Here is an 18122-nt window from a genome sequence, read left to right on the forward strand (position 1 = left end):
AAAATCTAAATAATGAAACATAAACACTGCTTAATTTCTTCTGATATGTGAATTGAATTTTGAGTATAGTTTTACGGAAATATATTGCAGATAACAAAAATCCCACATTGTTCATTGTTTTGCCTATATTACGTAGTTGCCTGGCAAGTCCAGAATGATACAATATCTCTCAGTATTTTTTTATACAGATTGAGATCAGACTGGTCCCCACGCCCTCTGTTGCATCTCAAGCCAGAACCAAACATGTTCATGCAATCAGATGTGTTTACTGAGAGAGAGATGTGAAACAAAGGAGCAAATTGGCTACAAGTCATTTAAAAATAAAATCAAATGTATCTCTCCTCAGATTAACAGAGTTTAGTGATTCAGAGATTCTGCAGAAATCCAGAATGTTTTTCAGCCCCCTGTGATATTTTTTGTACTGTTTGACTAGACTCACATCTTTGTTAAGTAATGAAGATGTGTGTATTCTGGTTCCCAGGCAATATGAATATGCAATGTGCTTTGTATTATTCTTTATTTTTTGTGCTGTGTTGTGTGTTCATTACCTTATTGGTGGCAGTACTTTTTCTTGTAAAAATCCTGTTCCTGCACTGAAGCTTATTCTGTCCTCTCTCTCATGCATGTGGATGTCACAGATCAATAACAGCGTTACTGTGGTGTGTATAACTTGTGTGTAACTTGTGTGTAGCTGTGGCTGATGAGATTAGATTTTGCTCTCGTATTGAGGCCATTCACACGGTCCTCAGACTGACACGAATCTTCACTCACAGCCAAGGAACTTTCTCACATTAGTGGTTTGATCACAAGAAGGGCAGAACTGCAGTAGTTGTGGTACTCTAGGGCAGTTCTATGGCACTGTGGAACTCTACAGTAGTTTCTATATCAAGAGTATCTGATTGTTTGTGTTGCCACTGTACACACTGACGTGCAAGATAAACATGCATTAGGAGCATGCTTATACTTTAGCCTTCTTAGTACTGCATAATGATAACCTTTAGGTCTGTAACTAGAGATTATTCAAGCAGTTAACCGCCAGCCCATCACAGATTTTACAAACAATTATTTAACTTAAAACTAAATTAAACTATAGACAAATATATAAAAAAGGGTGCATATTAAGGATTTTATGCAGGATATAAAGTAATATATGAATGCATTATATTGTTATCTAAATGTATTAGTCTAGAGCCATTTGGATTTAATATTGTAAATAACAATATCTTTGTGATCAAACCTCTAGCATGTATCATCCAACACAATGTCACAAATAATGGATTGTTACAGCCACAGTAACCAGAGCAGACTTCAGAGCTGATCATTGATATCAAATCATGTTTGACTTTTAACATCTTGTCCATTGACATTTTTGCCTTGTATGTTATCTGCTGCAGCCCAGTGACCATTATCTGCACCTGTCACGCGGCTCTATCTCACTCTTTCAATAGAAATTCTTCTGTTGACATTTTAATGCCTCTGTTTCATTCAAATGCATTCAAACAATTAGTGTGCTCCCCAAACAGGAGAGGGCCATAAAACTTTGAGTTTATGGAGCCCGTTGTAACCGCTTAAAACAGACTGCTGCTTTTATTCTTCTACTCTTGTGCTAGTCGGCTGGTCTGTGGTCTCGTTTCTATGGATTTGATTCATGAACATTTGATGAACAGTTTTGGTTCATTTGAGCATAATAGTGATATGGTTATCCTGAGGGCTGCATGACTATCACAGTTTAATCAAAATCACAGTTGGAAAGTCAATGGTTACAATTAGAAAATCACAAAGGCTGCTAGTATTATGCGTGTCCTGATGTTTTTATGATTCTTGTATTGGTTTATCAGTCTCAGTTCTGCCACCTGCTGCCTGTTTCCATGAAGTTAATATTGATTTTCTGAAACGTACATGGCATTAAAGTTATCTAGCTCCATGGAGACAAAAAAGTGATGTCAGCCAGTCAAGTTATAGATCAGACGTAGGTGAGGAGGTGAGCTTGCTCACGGGGAAGAAAAAGAAACAACTTTTAATGGAATAAATATAAGAAGGATAAGTTAAAGGACCTGACCTGATTTCAAAGCATGAGTGAGGAACAAATTTTTCATTTGAACTTTTAGCCTCAGCCACTTAGTCCTTTCTGCCACTGTGATATTGCACCATGACACAGAAAGTACTAGTGCCATGTAGTTGTTTTCCTCTAGTTCTCCAATCTCGGACTACAATTTTGGCGCTCTTAAAAATACACCATGACAAAGAATCAAGTGTCAGGCAGGAAGTTTCCCATGATTCATAGTAACTATGTGCCTGATTGGACAAAAAAGGCCATCCTGTCATGTAGATTCTGCATTAGTTATTCAGTTATTGGCCTATTTAAAACCATACAGGTCATGATGTAAAATTCTCTAAAAATACATTTAAATCAGGTACAGGGCCTTTAATGCCATATACTGTGGAACATTGCAGGCAGACTTCTCAATGAAGATATGCAGGTGACAAAGAAGTTAAATAGTGCACATTTTACCTTTACCCCTCATTGTGTACTAAATTCTGAATCCAACCAACTTTGCCCTTTAAAGTAGAAATTAGCATCTTAACTGTTCTGTAGGCCCCATAAAAACAATTTAAACATCTAAATGAAAGTGTTGCTCAAATGCACACATATCTGTACCCTGCTGCATCATCAGTTTTCTTCATAATTCTGGAGGCACCTTCTCATGGTGGGGTTTCCGCTAATAGCCTCATCAAATCACATCTTCAGCCAACATTAAGCGTCTCTATGGCCTCATTACATGCCAAGACACTAGCTGACACATTCATTAAACAAAAAACAATGAGCTGTGTTCTTCTTTTATGCTTCCTCTGAGTGTACATTGAGAAGAAAGAGTCAAACATAGATCTTAACAGTTCTTTGGTCATGTTAGAAATGTGAACATGCAGAAAGTCGCTGGTTTTCACAACATACTGTATCTATTTCAGCTAAAGAGTAAAGTGAATCTATTGAGCCCTAATAAGTTGTATGGCAGTGATGGCCGTGATTGGCTGATTGTGAGAGATATGTGGTAGGGGTTAGGTTTGACAAAAGTATTGAAAATCAGATACTTAGTGATACTACAACTAGTATCAAAACTAGACACTCATTTGAGCAGCTATCAATACTAAAAGCATTCACAGAACAGAAATGAACCTTTCTTGAACAGCTTTAGAATGATCTTCAGCTGTATCAGAACAAGTAGAAGACCACATAGACCAGGATACACCCGTGAACCACTATGAAACCTACCTGGACGACTGAGGGATTACTCAAACATAAGGCCGCATGGTAATATAAAAGAACGTACTATTATTTAATGTTGGAAATTACATTCTGTTGTCTAAAGAAAGTGTTTTTATGATCATTTTAGTATCAGAATTGATAGTGAGTCTATTCCTCAAGTTTGAAATTTTAATATTGTGACAACACACTTAGGAGTTTGCAGACAGCTTTGTAGGTCAGTTGTGTGGCACTAGCTTTAGCCATAAGTTGCATAATTTTCTGTATTCTAAACACTAGTGGTTTGTTTGTTCGAACCTATTGCCTGCACATACTTTTACAAAACATTTTAAAATATTTAATGCTTTTGGAGTTTCTTTTTTCAATGTTTTTTTTTTTTTTTTTCAGACTTGTTTTGGACAGATGAGGGCACCAAACAGATGAACAGTGTTAGCATATTTGCATACTTGTCTAGCAGCTTGTGTTTACGTCTACATAATACCTTTCAAATTATTCATAACCAAATTGCCTTTTTGTTAGTTTCGATGCTGACAAGCTGTGATGTTAGAAGTAAAAGCATCTGTCTACATTCTCTTTGATAACTTCAGAAGGGGCTACTGTACTTAGCGCTGATGCACGGAGTTTAAGATAGATGAAAGTCAGTGAAGAGGGCAGGGCCTGTATGCTAGCTAGAGTGCTTCTTAATGACTGCTGTTTTGACTTGATATGCTAACTTTGGAATTTGTGACCGTGGGTGCTGCCAAGGCTCACAAAAGAGCAGGGGCAGTAGAGCAGCACTAGGGCGACCTCTCCCCTCTCTCTTGACCCTCTGTGAAATCCTTCACCGCGGTCGCCATTGTTCTCAAGAAACACAAGATTCAATCAATCTGCAGTACTTTGTATTTTCAACCCACTCCTGTACAGATGTGGGCTGAGTGGTCAAATGTGTAAAGATCCTGTATGACACGAAATTCACTCTTGAGAGTTTTAAGCCATGTTATAATGCCGTTACCTCCTCAAAAACATGCCTGGAGTAACATCTGTCTAGATCTCCTAAGTTTAAAATTCTCTATTCCACCTTCTGATGTCATGAAGCGGTAGTTTTCAAGTAAACACCTACCTTTTACTTTTTGTTTAGCAGAGATTGACAATTCCAGAGCTGAAATTATCCAAATGTTTCTAGTGTAGGTTCTGGGTGTCTGGAACTTAAAAACACACTTCCTGTATTACCACATGACATCACAAGGTGGAATGGTGTTTTCTGTTTAAGTGAAGAACTCAGTCTAAATAGCAGGATTTATATATGTGAATGAAACAAAACACAACTCCAGGTATGTCTTTGATGAGGAAACAACATTATATGGGCCCTTTAGCAACAAAATGACATATTGTACTAACTTTATAATGTAGGAAAACAAGTAATAAACATATTTACAACTGTCAATGTATTCCCTTAGTCAGAATATTCCATAGTGGCCTAACAAAACTTTTATCTAGCCTGAGTCAGCATCTAATCTTAGAAGCCTTTTATTGCAGAATTTACAAGTGGAGACATGACTGACACAAAGCTTTTAAGTCTGCATTTGTTACATAGAGATGGGGTTCAGTAACCAAAACCTGTTCCAAAATGTAGGCGCAGTTACAAGATAATAAAAATACTAGTATTGCACAAGTAATGAACAAAACAAAAAACTAGTAATACTATAACTATACTTTATTAAAGAAGTTAAATAAATAGGTCATAACCAGCCCATGTTAAACTTGCTTAAATCGTCATGGTGGCTACATAGATTATTCCTTATTGTCCTCACTGTTTCTTAGATTACAATATGCTCTCTTGTACAAAAGCTGAATGCTGATTATTGATTTCCAGTGTGACAGTGATCTCTAGCCCGTGCATGTAATTATGGGCTGTTCAGTGGATTCAGCTCTACTCCACTTCCTGGCAGCCGTGGGGACCGTAACTTTGACTTCCTCATTGATTGGTCCATTTTGTTAGCCTCTGCAAAAGTAGCTATGTTTCCCTTGATCTTTTGCTAATTAGCTCTCTAGCTAGCCTGTGTAAACACATTTATGTTTTTAGCGCTTCGTTGAGCGTTTTGACCCCATATAAAATGGCATTCACTTTTTAATTTAATATACTATTATCACGTCGGCCTTCAGAATCCATAATCAAAGAGGAGTATTTTAACTCTGTACTTCTATGGGGGATTAACTGCTAACACATAACATTATTTAGATCACCACGTTACCTTTTAATGTTGTGAAAACACTATATTCACCAAAACAGCTTATTAACATGTTTTATAAGCTTCTCTTCACTCTGAGTCCTCAATTTGCGCTCTGTGCAAAGTTACTCCCCCATCACAGTGCTATCACAACATAATCAACGTACAGCCCACTAATTGAGCTACTACACATCAGGTTTGTCAACTTGCTGTATACAGTTTTTTATCATGTTTGTTTTATATTTATGAAGACTTGTTTTAAGGGAGCATGAATGAGATAGGCTTGTGAGCTAAGAATTGCACAGAATCTACAGCTAACCACAAGGAGAGGTCGAATAGGGCCCCGGAGAGATCACAAAATTATTCAAACATGCATGGATGACATCTACAACCTCTTCAAGCATGTTTTTGATGGGGGGAACAAAGCTATAGCGTAATAAAACTTTATTAGCATCACATTCAACAATATTTTGTGTGACTTTTTTAATCACTGAATAGTCTTTGTTGTTTAGTGGTGTTACCCATCTTAAGCATGTCAACTGCAGTCAGGAATCAGTTACCGCCTTTCAGCTCCACTCGACAAACAGCTAATTACCCCCCCACACACACACACATCACCCTCCCTCCGCAAACACTCATCCAGAGCCCAACCACTCCTGCCTCCCCAAAGACAAGCTGCTAATTGTAGTCTTTCTGCTTGTTGTAGCCTATCCGTTTGCTAACACACACCCTTTGTAAGACACATGCAACGGGAAAAAAACAACAACAAGAAAAAAAAACAAAAAACTGTACTATTACTTTTTATGTTGGGTATTGCAACACAACGTACGATATCTTGCAGGCATTTCAGTTGCTCAAATATACCTTACAAATCGGGATCATCACTTCACAGATCTGACCTGTACACAATGAACAAAATAAAGCATAAAAGTATATAAGCAATCAGTAAAAAACATAAAAAATACTACAATTAGCAAGAGAAAAATAGAACATAAAATCAATAGAAGACCGCACAATTCTCATGTCGGGTAATTTGAACATTTCATCTCCAGCTATAATTTGTACTATATCATGCTCCTCTGTAAGGCTTAAAGAAAATGGCTTCATCTTTGCTCTTACATCTGTCCAGAGCATTACCGCATGTGGTTGGTGACAAAGGAGCCTGCCGAGGTGTGTAGGTGGAAGAGGAAAAAAGCATTTGCCAAAAGCGGGTGGGCAGGTAGAGGAGAGCCTGCTTCCTCTGAGAGTGGATAAACATGTGAACACTTAGTCGCTTTTCCCTCGGCCTGCCTCTCCAGGCTCTGTGTGGGCAGCTAATGAGTCTGAAAGCCTTGCCTTGGCATCTGTCAGCTGAGAACCGGAGGGAGCCTGGAGAGCCGCTGCAGCTGAAACACTTGGTTGCTCATTGATAATTGCGAGAGTGCTCTGTGTTTTTTTTAATCCTCTTCCAGCGTGAGCGTGAATACAGGTGAAGCAGGTTACAAACAAATCACTTAAAAGCAGCGCCCACTACACTGTTCCAGGTACATTTTCACTATGTAGAAAATAAACTGTATGCTGCATATGTTTTAATATTGCAAGAGGCCAGAGTGGTTTGCAGTTGAGCCAGGAGTGGGTTAGAGTCTCTTGAAGCACATCAGCTGACTACAATAGTGTCAGTATGTTATCCCTATGTCACTGTGGATTCTCTCCTGCATTCGCTCACTATCTAAATGTTGTGGGCAAATTGAGGACTCTAAAGTGCCTATTATGAATGAATTTAAGAGTGCTCTTTGTGTGTCTCTGTCAGCCTTGTGACTCTATAAGAACTTTTTGTTGGTCTATTAAATTCAGTATAAGGCCTTGCTATATTATCTTTAGCCAGCAGAAGTTGAATTGTCCAAGCTTCATAACTTTATTTTAGTTACACTAAAGCAGGACATTTGCTTCTCTTACTGTCTTTTGTCTAGCTTAATTCTTGTTTTCTGGTCATCAGAGCTTATAAGACTCCCTACAATGGAAAAAAGGGCAGACTTATATGGGCAGTACTATCACAATGTGTTAAATGTTAATGTCTCTTGGTCTGGGACTGATGGTTGTTAGACAGCCAGAGTCTCCCACCTCTCGTTACAACTCTCGAGCTATTTGATAATTCTACCACAATACTGTAAACATAGGCATTAAGAGGTCTATATTATGCATCGTTTCAGTCTTTTACCAATTTGTAGTAATTTGCTGTAATATTGTTCACACATTAAAATTGAGTTGAGGTTTGCTTTATTCACACGTTTCAGTAATCCTGCATGTTTACTTAGTCTCACTCTTTAGAGCTCAAAATTCCTTCCTCATCACGTAAGTAATTCTCCATTAAATTCCATCGATCTACACCAAACTTGTTCTGACCGTTTCAGTGCGCAACTTGCCCCTGCAAATCAGCAAAGGACGTGTAGAATTAGCAGGTTTTGTTTTTATTTTAGACAGGGAATACTTTTGGATTTCAATATGCCAGCAGATGCAGGCTTATCACCATCTGGTCAGGCTTTTGTCATTGATTGATTTAGACTGGTGTATTCTCAGTAGTCTCTACACGTGCATTATTCTAAGCTGAACTAAAGGAAATACCAAGAATGCAATAAGGTGTACAAAGTAGTTTAACCCTGAAAAAATGCACAATATAATTCCTTTAAACACATCTTAACCTAGCCATTGTTATTTTACAGTGTTTGAGCCAGACAGGAGTTGTGGAGCCAAGCCACTTTGCGGTGATAACATCAGCCAATCTGAATTTAACCACTGTGCAATTCTAAGTCTGTCATGAAGACCATTTCGTGTATGCCTATAAACTGCTAGTTTTGGGTTACATTATACAAAGTTTGGCCTTGGTCATTGTGGTACTTCTTATTTGAGAGATGGGAGAATTAACCATCTCTAGTTGGTTAAATTTAAGTCTAATCTAAATGAAAATAGGCATGTAAATGACTGGAGTGTATTTAGCCCAGTGATGAGGTATATAGGTAATTCACACAAGCCCACGCGCTGTGAAGGTGACTTAGACTTTTTAATTATCTGGTGGATGCACTCACATGGACTGAACAAGCCTGTAGAAAGTTTGATACTGATTAAAAATACTATTATCGCCGTGTCATGATAAAATTTGGCAAGCCTGTTTGTAATCCGCCTCGCCCATGTCTTGAATATGAATGAGGTAGAGCAGAGTGCAGAGAGCTGCTGTTTGATTGGGGAGTGACAGGAAACATTGATCCCTGAATAAAATATGTCCTCCTATTCAGACAGATGGATAAACCGCCTACTTTGAGCCAATCCTCATTCCTGCAGATGGTCAGGTCACTCACTTCACATCTTAAAATTCTATAATAGAGTTTAGCCAAATTATGCATGTCAAAGTAATAACATTGCTCTATGAAACTTTTCTGATTGACAGATGTTCTTATTTTGCCTGGAATGTTTCTCAGTATGGCATTAAACATATCCAGCTCCACGGAGACAAGCAGAAGACAACATCAGGCAAAGTTACTGATGACCTGGAATTGAATAAATGGAAGATAGATAACATGAATGCCATACTGTGGAACATTCTAGGCAGGAAACACATCTCCATGGTGACAAGCAATTGGTCCACCAGAAAAGTGCATATACCTCAGACAAGGCATTGTTCGCTGTTAGCAATGGTAAAGATGCAGTATTCAGACCAGAATTTTGACTCAAATATCTGGTAGTTCAGGGTTTATGCTCTAAAATTCGCACTATTTTAAGAAGTCTGAAAACAACTGTGGATAAAAACTAAAAATGTACAGAATTCTTAAGCTAGTTACAAATTTAATTTGTTCTTTGCTCTTATGAAAAATGTCTAAGAAAAAAAAAAACATTTCATCAAAACGATATTTATTTGTGTGCCTTAACTGTATGATACTGTTGTTTTGTCCATTGTATACCTCAGGTGGCAGATGTTTCTTGGAGCTTAACCCTTGGCTTGGCTCTCTGGAGGTTTTGTGGAAAGACTTTTGGTGCAGCCCCTTCTTTTGTGTAATGGATACACTATGCATTATTAATGTAGCTGTGTGCTTACATATTACTTTTACTGTTACTTGGAGTATTTTCCTGTCTTGTTCTGTATAAAAAATGCATGTGTGTTCTAAGTTTGTAGAGTACAGCGAAGAAGAAAGGGTTAAAACTCACTGAAGAGCTATATTGACTGTCCCTATGTCTTCCTCTAACTTTGATGACTATAGATGCTATTTTGGCTCCTAGGCGTTTTCAGGCTCAGGTCATTGTGCTAGCTTTCATGTCTACAATAGCCGCTAGCTCCCTGCTGCTGCTACTTGCTATTCAGTGCTCTGTCCCACTTTGCTCCTTTCAAAAGACCAAATCAGATATCTTTTGCTAGCTCTATGTAACAGAGATGGACACACATACAAACTGAACTAAGATATCGTATGCCATTACTCTTCCTGGAGGTGAAGACAAAGAAAGTTGTGCAAGTCAACACTCACCTTGGAGTTAACCTGTAATAACAAATACCTCCACAGTGAGTCTTCTTCAAAGGGCCTGGTGCACTCATGGTTTCTGTCCGGACATGCTCAAGAATGGGTTCAGGCAGCGATGGGTGCAGCAATGTGAAGCTTAACATTCAAACTACTGACTGATAATCTTTTTCAAAGCTCTAATAACTATATTGACAAACAGAAATCCTTCAAGTGCCTGCTTTAAAGCCCCACCGCATAACTTTTTAGCCAAAAAAAAGTTTGTTTTTTGTGATGTTTTCATCTACACAAACCTGACTCTTACTTCATCCAGTTAGAACTTTTTAATGGCATTGTTAAGGTGTTGTGCCACCTCCAGAGAGTTTGAAATGTCCTAAATGAAGATTTTATGATGGTGTGTTTAGACCTTATCATTTCTTGATGATTGTACAAGAGTTGTCTGAATTCTCTTGGCATATATTTATATTTTAGATTCTTATCCTCAAATGCTCCACAGGATAAGATGTGACAGACTACTTGTGCGCTGTAGGCGCTTTAACTCATGTATGACTCGTATTTATAGTTTCCCAGAATGCGGAGAGTTGGACGGGACCACACTTACTATGTGTGTGCCTATGCGTCGCTGAAATGATCGCTTCGGGCTATCAGCCGTTTCCTTATAGCTGGTCCATGCTGTCTGTCTGTCTGTTTGCTTTGTGATTTCGCTCCGAGTCACTCATAAATCGCCTCTGGCTCCGCGTGCTGTCTCCGCTCGGGCCGTGACGTCACCGCGCTCGGGTTTCAGCCCGTAGTCGGTGTGGCGCGCGCCGCGCAGCAGTCACCGCGAGGAGCTCCTGTCCTGAACACAGCAGCAGCACTAGGCAGCAGGGCATCCCCACGCCACTGGAAAAAGTGGCGAAAAAGTCTTTGCTAGTCTTGGCTTTGACGCTACACTTTTGGATAAACACATTATTTGTTTCGATCGTTTTTCTGGCCTTGGAAGCAGGATCGTTTCTTCGCGGTTTTGAATGTAAGTAGCGCTTTTACGCATTGATCTTATGCGGTGCTCAAGTGGCTTCACACGTTGATAACTGGGATGCATTAGGGGTGTGGGTGTGTAAAGGGCTTTAACGGTGGTGGTTAATGCCAGAGCAAGCTACTTACGTTTATGAGGAGCAGACAGTGTGTTTGCAGCTTTCATTAAGCGAGGCTCAGACAGCGCGGTGTCCATCACGTACAGTAAATGCGGTAAACATATGCCATCAGGTAGACCTGAGTTATAAATCTCACTTAGGCTGGAGAATCCTGTGGTTACTTCTTGCTCTCACCATGTCTTACCAATGCTCTTGCTATGACGTATGTAATGTTTTGTAATTCAGTTTTTGTTATTAAAGCTAAGTCTGATTTTTAAATAGTCAAAGGCTACTGACATTTTATTTAATTAGAGGATTAAGATCTGGAGATAACATTCTGTATTCTTCTTATTGAAAAGCTGATTTGAATACAATGTTTTGCTTTTATCAGAACATTTCCCCCAATCATGGGTTTATAACTACACCTAAGCAGGATTTAGATAGTACTTAAAAGCTCTCCCAAGTTTCTCCAAACGACACTTTTCCTAAATCTAACTGGACTGTAGTGCTGGAAGAGACATATGGCTAAATCACATTCATTTAAGCCATAATTACTGTGCGCTGGCCTGAGCTCCTGTTTTCTCCAATGCCAGATTATATAGTATTTTACTATAGAGATATAAGTGAGCTTCGTAACATGTGGGATTTTGTTTAGTCTTTCTTTGGATGTATTTGAATTCCTAGAAGCACAGGAAGTGGCCTGACTAGTTTTTTAATGACCTCGAAGGATGTGTCTTAAGGCGTGAATTATTTAAACACACCATAAGACTGTACCTGCAGTGTGTGTGCGGGGAAGAGATTTTATGTTTTCAATAAGGATGTGGTCCAAATCCGGCGTGGGTGGGCAAAGTTATAGGCTACTAACCAAAATGGAGTGTCTTATATCATAATTTTAGAACTATTGGTTGGTGGTTTTGCAAAATGTTTGTATAGTGTGGCAGTGACTGCAGTTAACGTGATCTTTAGACTCGTACAAAGTGCCTACATACATTTGAACGCTACATGATCTGTCTTATCTGCACTGCACTTTAACTATAGGTCTGATAATATACTGAAAATAGCAATAGCAGGAATAGAAAAGTTTCATTTGGTCTGCTGTGGGCAGCTAGTTGGCTCCCAGCTTATTGTAAACAGACCAAAGCAAAGTACGTGTTTATAGTCAATGTAAGTAATTATAGTGTTTATTGTATCAAGAAGAAAAGTTGACGTAATGGCTGTAACAGTAGTAGTTTGTGTGATATAAAGTAGTTATAGAACTTTCAAATCTATTTAAAAGGTGCATTATGCAACTTTCCAGGTGGAGGGTTCGCCACATTCTTGTCTGGAGATGTTATTTCTCTGTCTGGGAATGTTCCACAGTATGGAATATTGATTACAACATTACAGTTTGGTTTTAATTATGAGAAAATATGTTTTTTTTTCTCCACAAATTTTAAGCATAACTTGGCCTGTGTCTCCCTGGATATTGATCGCCATACTGTAGAACCATCTAGGCAAAGCAATAACATCTCCATGGAGACAAGCTGGTGTAAGCATACTAATACAGAAAACTCAAACATTTATTAGATTCATGTAAGATATGAGTCAAGCAGAGAGATGACACTTCTAGATGTATTTCCGGGAGGCTGTGTTTTACCTACTAGTATGTCTTTAAGGAGCTGGCCCTGATTAGACATGGGCTATTTTCAGCACTGGTCGCACTTGTCTGTAAACCTACATATCTCTGTAGAATTTCCAGTCATCCCTTCATCATATGCCTGAATGAAACTGAAATGAAAAGCCACAAAGGGGAAGCTTGAGAAATGCAGAAAGTGACTAAAATGATGACAGGAACTAAATCAGAAATAGAAGATGAAGGAACTAATCATGCGATCTGCATGACAAGATTCTGGTGAAAAGTTTATGTTCATTTGGTCAAAAGTTCATGTTTTTGCAACTTATTAGTAATTAATTCACTATGACACTCTAAAAATATGTTTGTTTTCTAGTTTGTTCTTGCCCAAGGCTCGGAGACGGTTCCTAAATCAGTCAGCGTGTCACCTTGACACAGTTTGCACCATGTCGCAGCTGCTGAGAGGAGGCTGCTAATTGAATTGTTTGCGAAAAATCTGATTTGTGGCCTGAAAGAGCAGCTGCCTTTTCACACTTAAGTAAAAGTGAAAGTCAAAGCCATGCAGAGATCCATGACTACACAAGACTTTAAACTTTTTTGCTGTAGATTTAACTCAATATTTTGATTGTTTACCATTTCGGTGCTGCCAGAAAGTTGCACTCAAGTATTACTCAAGATAGGTAAGTAGTAGTTGCTTAAATTAATCAAGTAAGATAACAAATTAATGAAAAATACTTTAGTTTGATTTATGTGTGAGATTTATTGTGGAAATTAAAAAATTACATATTTCACTGCAGACCAGTTTCAATCTAAATATTGCTGCTGCAAAACTTGAATTTCCCTCAGGATCAATATATAAAGTAAATAAAGTTTTTTAAAAAAAAGTATATATATCTCTGTCTTAAAAAGAAACAAAACAAAACACTGCAACATATAATTTTGTAGACTTGGGAAGAGGAAACACAAAATAGTTTCACAAGTATTGCAATAATAAAACAAGTAGGAGTAAAAACAAGTATAATCCAATGAAACTACTCTTAAAAGTACAAACTATTCAAAAAGTTAGTCCTAACCAAATACATAGCAGTAATTACCCCCCACCTTTGCGCACTGTATTAATGAGTGTCTACTTTCTGACAGCACATGGCTTAACTTCAGACTGCTGCACTGCTTTTCATGTGGGACCAGCCCCCCCCAGCTTTTTGTCTTTTTTTTGTCCCTGCTACCGCTGCCCCTCACATACCCCCTTAGACTCCCGTACACACCACAGCCCATTCTGCTTATTCAGCTCAGCCTTTGTGCACAGGGCTATTCACTACCCCCAACAACTGTCCGTCCCTTCACCGCTGTACAGGGCATACACCAGCGTTGGACCGGTCACTGGGCCTCACCTGATAATGTGGCCCTATCAAGCTGCCCTCAATGCTCTTTTCTTCCCTCAGCCAGGTCCCTTCTTGTGTAATAGGATTAGATTTATGAGCACTGACAAGAGAATTAATCATCAAGAAAAGCCAGGATAATTGGAGCGTACTTACATTTGGTTAGAGGACCTTGATGTGCTATGCAGGTATAGCAGTGGTGAGGTAAGATTTAGATAGAAGAAAATGGTGTTTGTAAGGTTGTTAACAAGATGTTTTAAACGAAATGTACAAAATGGGTTTAAAGTTCACGATGTGCTTGTACATGGATTGGAATTGGTGCTCTTATGGCTGAGGCTGATAAAATATTAAGCATATTGTTTATAATTTAAAAAAAAAGGCTGCTAAAAAGATGTTGTAAACTTAAATAAGGTTATAATACTATGATAAAAATATATTAAATGATTTCTGACCTTCACTTTAATCAGATTTTTAACCTCAACTGATACATTTGAAGACATGTTTTACCACATTTATATTGGAATGATATAATGTCTGAATATCGGCCCTAAAAAAAATGAGAATGTTGTTGATTTTGCCTTCCTGATACAGACACGAAACCGCTCCTTTCACATGCCCCTCTTGAATTTCTTTAGAAAAAAAATAACCAACAAAAAACATGTTCCTTTTCACCGTAAATATTACGTGCATGTAGGTGTCATATACTTAGCCACAGGGACATGCTGAAGACCATTTGACCTCAAGAGTCAAGGGTCTCAGACAGATAGGTAACATAAAGAGGGGCTTAAAGGGGCTCGACATGGAATGTGTTTCGTGACGTCTGCCTCGGAGCAGATAATTCTCAGCCCTCCACTTGTATGCCACAAATTATACTGCAATCTTCAGCAATCAGAGGAAGGCTATCATTTTGTACTGCAACATATATGGGATGGTGATAGATCAAATCATTGAGACAGTTCAGTTCTGTTCTCTCATAAATGTCCATGCAGACTAGCCAAGAGACAGCTCCCTGTCAGCAGGGTTACAAATATGACAAAAACTTCATTCTTGCATAGTTTGCAGGTAGCAGAGAATACTGAATTCCACCAAGAATCTAAAGTCAAACTCTTATAGCCACACTCAAGTCCACTCAATTTCCTATTCCAATAATTCAGAAAATATGCTGTTTTTGGCTTGCATCCCTCTAAAATATTTCAGTAGCAGGACCTGTCAGGACACTTGCTCCCCCTCTCCACGCTTCATTCGTGGCTAACGTGAGGAACACTTGTGGAAGTCCTCACTTGTTTTTGGTTAAACTGTAGTCGGGGCTGGGGGGGCGGGGTCAAACTCCCACCCTGGACAATAAAACACTAAAGCCTCGTGAGCATTGACCCCACACACTCTAAGCTCTTTATTACTGTGGTGGCGCTCTCTTAATTATTTCAGCTAAGAGAGTCCAGAAACCAGCCAACATAACGAGGACTGGCCCCCTATAAGCGCAGCGGGGTGGTCACTAGTTACTCTTATCTTTTCCTTTGGGAGGTGAAGAGGTGATCAAAACAGCCACTCCTCAGTGCAAACACAAAGATCTTCCTAAGAACACTAAGAAGGATTGCACAATATTACAGTCCCCGCTCTAGTCAAAATGTTACCATATGCTTTACAGGCTTTGACGGCTGCTGGGACTGACCACAGACCACAGACCTTGGTGCATTCAAGGCTTGGTCCATGCTACATTTGGAAGACTTACTTCCAATAATGATGATTTAAATTAAGAAAATTTTGTGTGGCATAAGTTTTTATTGTAGCTTTATAGACCATTAAATGTGCTGTTCTAAAATGTTACATGATTCATAAGAAACCTCATTCATCCATTGGGTCAAATAAGGAAAAATGGAGGTTTTACAAATTCACAGTATTCAAAAATAAAGTTACTATAGTTCCAATACAACTTCATTAAAATCCAGAATCAAGTGTTAAATAGTTAGGGCAAAGATGGAAAAAGGATTGCTGCATTTTTGTGTTGTGCAAAGTTGTTTTTTCTTCAACAATTTTCACCTTAGATTTTTGAGTATGATGCTGCTTTAGTACTTTTTCAGTTTCACACATTTAATTAAATTTTTTACAATATTTCTGTTATGTGGTGCTGTCCTCCAAATCCAAGTTTCAGTGGGAAATGGCGGAATGTGTCAGCAGTGTAACTTGGAAAACAACGTATCTTCTGTTGTAAAATATATTAAAAAGTGCTTTCCAGAGAAGCAAATGAAATAATTGATTTGTGTCCATAAGAAGATATTGAGTGTATAGTCCAACCAGAAGTGTGCACATTGTTTTGTCAATATTGTCTGTCAATATGTTCCCTATGTGGACTGTCAGCCAGTTGTATCAGCTCGCACTCATCTTTTTACACATACTTCATCCCATTTGAATTTCCAGACCAAGTTTTAAAAAGACACTGCTGATGGTGAGGATTCTCTTTCCACTGTGGTCCATGGGCTTTTTCTGACTGCGGACCACGCCTATGTTACTTTACTTACTACATAACTGCCATGTTTACCACGGGATGATGCTAAGAACGGACTGTCCCGCAAGTCACATGATTGCGCTTGGAATGTTTCGGAGCTCTTCTAATGGTCCCGTCCATATTCAGTTTCCACGGCGACACTTTGATGTCCTCCCTGTCAGTCACAGTGGTCGTCCATCTTTTTATTTTCCTACAGTGACAGGGCACACGTGTCCCTCTGAACATCTGTTCAAACTTACAAGTGCCCCCCTGTTAAATTTAGAAGGGGGTTACAGCTTTGGAAGTTTGGCCTAATAGGTTCACATTCAAGAATCTGAAGAGGTCAACAAGATGAGACATGTGACCAGGATTGTGTCATCATATCTCAATTTTAAGTTAATGTATTGCAAAACCAATGATGATTACTAAACATTCAAAAGTTCATTCAAAAGTTTCCTATAATGTGATAAATGTATTTACCAGCAGCTTATCGGCTTCTTCCTTGACACATTTTAGACTCCCAGTTCACACCAAAGCGCAACGGCGCGTAAGCACAGCAGCACAACACACGAGCAGCAGACGCACAGCTTTAGAACTCCATTTTAACTGGTCTGACAATGTACACCGACAGTGTCATACCAGTGTCCAACGAGCGTCTGACGCTGACACTCTGCTCGAGATAGGTTGGACTTCTAATTTTGCAGCGTCAACGGCGCGTCTCCAAGGTTTTTAGCAGGAGAAAGACAGGAAATAAACACGCGGTGTCAAAATAAACTTCCGATGCCCTTTCAAAATAACTTAACCAAAGTCAAGACAGCGACGTAAACAATGCGCACTGCATCCAAGGAAAGGTTAATGATGGACGACGAAAAGTTAATCCTCGAAGTGGAGAAATATAACCTAATTTACGATGTCAGACACCAATTCTGCAAGGACTCAGGACTAAGACAGGACTAAACCGGGCCTAAACCAGGACTAAACCAGAACCAGGATTCACTGTCTGAATGTGCTCGGAGGTCCTTCCGTGTAGACCCGAGTGACCGCGGGTTAAAGGACTGGTGCAGAGCTCGGAGACGAGGAGGTACGTGCAACTGTCGCTCTTTTCGGACACCCTGCTCCGTGGGGCTCAGGGTTCGCTTTCTCTCTCTCTCTCCAAGATTAGTCCTGGTTTAGTGCTGGTTTAGACCTGGTTTAGACCTGGTTTAGTCCTGATGTAGACCTGGTTTAGTCTTGACCTGCCCTTAAAATTCTAGAACGTTAAAACTCACCCGTTTCAGCAACTATTTGCCCGTATCCGTCGGTGCAGGACTCTGTATCCACATATGAACGTATCGGCCTTATTACCTGTACAGAGATTTTAATCACACTCATAATGTATGTTAATTATAAGTGATTTCACCTTATTAAAGAAAAAAAAAGAAAAGAAAACTGAGGTGTTTAATGTGAGTGCTAATAGATTTAGACCCCATTAAATGCAACTGTGTTGCAGTTGTACACTTAATACACATTCTAACTTAATACACTTTAACATAAAATAAATTATAAAAATCAAAATGTGATGTCTGAAAACAGTGAGAAGATGGGGTA

General features: G+C 39.0%; 1 protein-coding gene across 5 annotated transcripts in view; it reads left to right on the forward strand.

The window, feature by feature from the left end:
* Positions 1-18122, forward strand: part of plekha5 (pleckstrin homology domain containing, family A member 5) — a 105172-nt gene that overhangs the window by 37402 nt on the left and 49648 nt on the right. The window contains exon 1 of one of the 5 annotated variants that reach the window (XM_055155672.1): positions 10705-10959. The exons of the other annotated variants lie outside the window; for them this stretch is intronic. The gene's annotated coding sequence lies outside the window, so the exon portion shown is untranslated. Of the gene's footprint in view, positions 1-10704; positions 10960-18122 lie in introns of those variants that run through there. 5 annotated transcript variants of the gene reach the window in all.

This window comes from Boleophthalmus pectinirostris, unplaced genomic scaffold (assembly GCF_026225935.1).
Source record: "Boleophthalmus pectinirostris isolate CB_2022bp ecotype Guang Dong unplaced genomic scaffold, ASM2622593v1 HiC_scaffold_2, whole genome shotgun sequence".
Lineage (NCBI taxonomy): Eukaryota > Metazoa > Chordata > Actinopteri > Gobiiformes > Gobiidae > Boleophthalmus > Boleophthalmus pectinirostris.